We start from the raw sequence: 5,903 nt of genomic DNA on the forward strand, positions 1-5,903 counted from the left end.
TTTTCTGTAAATTTTAATACAAAGAATAAGGGACCGAATTCATGAGATATGCGGTTTCTTTGACTGTACTAGGAAACCACTTCGTTACAAAGTGCGGTTCCTTTGATTTTTTTTAAGAGACTGTATTTTAAGCATCTACGGTTTCTTTGATACTCCTCTGGTATGAACATCTGCAGTCTAAGAAACCAAATTATTAAATATCTAATTTTTTTGATTTTTTTACATTTTTTATTAAATTTTAAACGGCTGCTACAACCAATAAATTATTGGCAGATATATATTTTCAAATTATATGGTACCTGTTAGATTTCATCCAGTATCCAAATTGGCTCAATGGTATAATAATAATCCATCAACTCTATATATATGCATAAAAAATCTACAAACCGACCAATGTACCAACTTCTTGTTCTCCAAAGCAATAAATTAAATAAAACTAATGTAACATAACATTCTCCAAAATCGAATCACAAGTTCAAATCCAAAGTACTTCAAATGTATTAACTTGCTACTAGATTCCCAAAATATTTGTTAGAAAGTTTCAATATGCACCAGCTACAAAGATCATTCATGATTAACGTCCAGAAGATAATTTTCTTCATCTTCATCAATCTGATCATTGATAACTTGTTTTTGCTTGAAAAAATATATAACCAAAGTATGCCTTGTCTCGTCAATCATCGCTTGAGAATAAGTGCAAGAACTTGAGGAAAGTACTGCATACAAGACATAAAAAAACGATTAGAATAGGTATATGTTAAAAGATATAAACTAATCAAGTACACGCAAAGTAAAATTCCTCATTTTGACAAGCGATAATTGTAGGGTTGGTGTTCATTTATGGTAAATCTTTTGAACTGTTTCTCTTTCAGTTTCAGAAATTGTTTCTATCTTCTAGCAAAGAGGAAAATATATAGAGTTAATTTATGATTATTTTTGCTACACTAGAGTTTTTGAATTTAAATTTGAGTTTTCTTTAGTTGATTTTCTGAATATTTCTTGTTCTTGTTTGTATATGAGTGAAGTAAAACTTGTTTATCTGTACAGAAAGTAAAATCCAAATGCAGAATGAAAACAAGGTAAGAAGAGAGAAATTACTAGTGTGAGAGGAGTTCATAAAAGACTAATGAGATACCTGATATGCTAAAGTTTTTCCCCTCCTCACAGAAGTATCTTGGGTAAGATCAAGGCCCCACTTTATCTTTCTATGCAGCTGTCTGATACTTCATCTATAGCAGCATCATCTCACTCTTACTTTTTAAGACCTTTGAAAAAAGGAACTAGGTGAACCTGAAAACTTTTTTTTTGGTATCACGAAACCTGTTTTCCCCTTGAACATAGGTATTTTTGCGCCAGTAGTTGATGATATATAGATGGAGAAGTTGCGGCGGTGCCTGTGTAAATCTTTGCACTCATGTTTCCAACACATACTAAAACTTGCTTCTACTATTCCTTGAAAAATCAATGCACACTAGCCACGCTGCAGTTTTAAAATAGAAATACCAAATGTAAGGCATATATACAAAAGAAAATTCAGCTGTGTACCTCAACGTAAATCTAGATAAATCCATCAAATAACCAAAAAGGCTCAATTGGACTACCATAACCAGAAGGAAAGTGATAAAAACATACCCCACCCCCACGGCATTGATTTCAGCCATTCGCTAAGTATTCCGGGCTATAAGAACTGCAGAAAAATAAAATCTAAAAGTATCTTACATTCTCGCAAGTTCCTGTATCTTCAACTACACTTTTCACAAAGCCCTCAAGATCAAAGATAAATTTCCTTATATTTCCGATGTTGCAGCTAAGAGAAATTACGTAAACTATGTAGGGATTCAACTTTAGCAATTATATCCAAAGGCTAACCAAAAAACCACATGGTAATTCTTATGCAATCATAGACGATAAAACCGCAAGATAATATTACTATTGGTCTATATCTACCAAGCTATGTTACTCAAACTCAGTTATAAATGTTGATTATAGGTAAAGTAGCCAAACTCAAACAATTTTATGAAATTTGGTTCAAAATGAAGTAGCTAGTGTCGATACCAATATCAAAGTACTGAATTTCCCTCACCAACCACTATCAAATCTCTAAACCAATCGATTTACATAGGTCTCAAGTGCAATTAACCTAATAAGTAATAACCTTTTGAAAGTTACATATTTCCCAGTAACGAAACTAACGAGTTTCACTTGCTCCCCAAGATAAAACCCAGCGAATGAAATCCACTTTCAGTTATCTCCTACAAGCTGAAATCGCCAGAAACTATTTATCTACAACTAATGAACCTCATATGTTATGAATTGATGATACATCAACCAAATTAATAACCCATTTCAGCAGAAACCCTAGTTTGAAGTTGGGACAAGAAACCCAACCTCACGTGAACTCTAGTGATTCGTCAATGGCGTATCCAATCAAATCTAATCCAAGCCAGAGGAAGACCCCAAATCTGATTTCATATTTTTTTCCAAGACCCTAGTTTTAATCGGGGAGAGTCTCTGTCTGTTGTGTGAGGGGACTAAGCAATGAAAAAAAATGAAGACAAAGCATTTACCTGAAAGCAAGTGACTTCGAATTCTTTTCTGGAAAAAATTAGTTTGAATTTGGCAGATATCCTTTGTTTTTTATCTTTCTGAATTGTTCTTGAAAGCAATGTTACAGATTTTTCAGGTTTTAGATTAGCAACGAAAGGATAATGAAAGAGCAAGCTCCAACATACTATTTGTAAAGCAACCAAATCAACCATAAACATAATTCAAATGTCCACAGCAAACAATCGATAATGTAGATGCCAAATCAACCCAATTGGAATACCACAAAATACCACTAATATAAACAGAAAATGAATAATTAACCTCAGTTTTGTCATAAAAATCTCTTCGTATAGACCAAGGCCTCCAGATGTAATTTTAAACATCTCTACACAATAATTCAATTAATTGCAACTAAATATTGTACTACCTCCATCAATTAGTTGCAAATAGCAATATGATCCCAGATGAAATTTCAACCAAATTATCACTCAAACACAAATTAGGAGAGAAAGTTGTAAAATTATAATTAGGGAAAAAGGGTGAGAAGAGGTATTACCTAAAATTACAGGAGCTGAAGAACTAGAGGAAGAGATGGCGGTTGTACGTGGTAGTGGAGACGGTGGTTGTAGTTGCGGTTATGGAGAAGCGATCGGGAAAGAGAACATGTCAACCTTCCACCGCCGGCGGATGGTGAATTGCTTTCTGTGAAGGGTTCTTGGTGAATTGAAATTTTGGTATGAGGAGGATTCATGGTTGAGAATTTGAAGATATGATTGAGAATTTGAGATATAATTGAGGATTCATACAGATTAAAGAAAATTGAAAATATGATAGAGAATTTGAGATAATGGGCTTAGGAAGAAGTTATTTTCATTCCCAAGACTACGCAGGTAAAGGGAATCCAAAAAGCCCATAAGAATTCACAACCATATGAGTAAAATATGAAAATGATAATGAAAATGATAATTTTATATAATTAATTACGTAAAATATGAAAATGATAATTTTATATAATACTTTTTTTATAATCATAGTTTTATATAATATATGAGTAAGAAACTGGTTTTGAAAGATCTCTGGTTCCTTTGATTTTTTTTTTTTAAATATAATATTGTCTAAGAAACCATATATTTTAGGTATGAGGTTTCTTATATTTTTTCTAAGAAAACACACTTCTAAGATAATTGGTTTCTTTATCTAAGAAACCTAATAAGTGATATATGCGGTGCCCTAGCAATGGTTCATTATCCCATTTTTGTAGTAGTGTACTCTTGACTGAACCCGTAGGGTCACACAAATAGTATGTGAACGGATCAAGTATTTAAGTGAATATATTATTCATTAAGTACTCCATTTATGATCATTCGGAAACGACGGATCTTGGTTCCAGTGGGAGCTGAAATCGTCAAAAGGCAAAATAAAGAATACTCCGAAAATGATCATATTGCCGGAAACGAAAATATGGTTCATGACGGAAATATAAATATTATCCAAGTCATAGATGTTTCCGGAAACGGAAACATGGTTCGTATCGGAAAATATTATCGGAAATAGAAATATTGCTGGAATATGAAATATTGCCGGAATCGGAAATATTGTCGGAAAAGGAAATTATTTCCGGAACGGAAATATTAACGGAAACGTAAATATTTGTTCGAAACGGAAATGGATTCCGGAATCGAAAAACGAATCAGAAGCTTGACGAGCGACAAGCCGGCAAGCGAGTCGGCCCATCGCTCAACAAGCAAAGGCCAAGCCCATAGCACTGAGCACGAAGCCCAGCGCCAGCGCCCAGCCGATGGGCCTGGAAGCGCAGTGGGCCGCGAGCACCAACCAAGGCAGTAGCAGCGTAGCAGCCCGCCAAGCAAGCAGCATCCCGCCAAGGCAAGGCTGCAGCGCGCAGGGCCTCTGGCCAGCTGCGGCTGCGGTTGGGCCTAGGGAGGCACGCGCGCACCAACGTGGCCCATTGTGGCTGCGTTGGTTGCTTCGTTTTGGGCTCCAAGAAAAGCCCGATTACTTAATTCCCAAGTAACTATGCATTAAGTATTCCTAGTTCTACTGGAATTGATTTAATTAAGAGTTTAATTAATGTTACAATTCTAATTGGATAAGAATTTCAATCCTAGTAGGGTTGGTAATTCTTTTCCTAGTAAGACTCAAATTCCTTATTTCCTACACTATAAATATGAGGCTATGCCCTCATAATTTTATACATTGAAAATCATATTCTTTACTTACATTGTGTTCAAGGGAGAACATAATATAGCCTAACCCGAATACATAAAACCTTAAGTAAAATCCTAGTTGGTTAAACCTAAGGCGGATCCGAACATGCTGTGGATTTTCTACGGAGGGGCAACGTTTGGGGATCTAAAGACTTGTTCTTGTTCGGTTCGGGAGCAGCTAGGGAAGGCACGCATCACATTGTATGTAACCTAAATTATGCTAATTGACTATGTGGCAATTAATTTGGATTCTGGCTTTATGGTTTTTCCCCATGAATTATATTATTGTATATTCATAACCTAACAGTATTACATTAGTAGTAGATCGTAGTATAGTTTCTCTCTCTCACTCTCGTGCTATTGACTATATTGAGCTTGATTTTTGTGTAGGATATTATAGTCTCCTAAAGAACTAGAAGTAGAGATGGAAATGGATCCAGGACCCAGTCCAGATCTTGTGAATTCAGATTTTTTTTTACAGGATTTGGATCTTCAAATTTTGGACCCTACGGGTCTAGATCCGGATTCGTTTCCGGCGGATAGGATCTGGATCTGGATCTTATTTTTGAGATCCAAATCCGGTCCAGATCCTGCCCATGGATCGTTTTAAAATAAAATTTTATTTTTAATAATAAATAAGTATAAAATAATGTGAACTTTAACTATTTTTCATGATTTAATATTTATTTTCTTTATTTAGTTAGAATATATTTGACATCATAGGGTGAATGCATAATTTTTTTTATTATTCTTTTTTTGTAAAAGTAGCATAAAAATAATATCTTTTGAAGGAAAACAAGTTACATGTGGATCCAGATCCTACACACGGATTTGGATCCAAAATTTTTAGACTCGAGGATCCGGATCTGGATCTGGATCCATGTGTGAAAAACGGATCTGCATCAAGTAGGATCCAGTCCAGATCCTACCCATTGTCATCCCTAAGTAGAAGGATACACTAGCAAGGATTTTGTATTTACTAATTTTCATGGTGAAAGAACTATTGCACCACAAATATGTTTAGAAATAATGTGGCTCTTGCCTTTAGGAATCATTTCCAACTTTGAATAGTCTTGGTATGTCTATGGTAGGACTAGACTTCGGTGTGGGTAGAGTTAGCCCAATACACTC

At 34.9% G+C, this 5,903-nt stretch overlaps 1 long non-coding RNA gene across 1 annotated transcript; it reads right to left on the reverse strand.

The window, feature by feature from the left end:
- Nucleotides 1–339: 339 nt before the first annotated feature.
- LOC130469670 (uncharacterized) lies at nucleotides 340–3,559 on the reverse strand. Its single transcript, XR_008930041.1, has 3 exons — nucleotides 3,104–3,559; nucleotides 1,136–1,480; nucleotides 340–716 (listed from the first exon to the last, which is right to left on the reverse strand). It is a non-coding gene; the product is annotated as an uncharacterized lncRNA (long non-coding RNA).
- Nucleotides 3,560–5,903: the final 2,344 nt, after the last annotated feature.

This window comes from Spinacia oleracea, chromosome 3, assembly GCF_020520425.1.
Source record: "Spinacia oleracea cultivar Varoflay chromosome 3, BTI_SOV_V1, whole genome shotgun sequence".
NCBI lineage: Eukaryota > Viridiplantae > Streptophyta > Magnoliopsida > Caryophyllales > Amaranthaceae > Spinacia > Spinacia oleracea.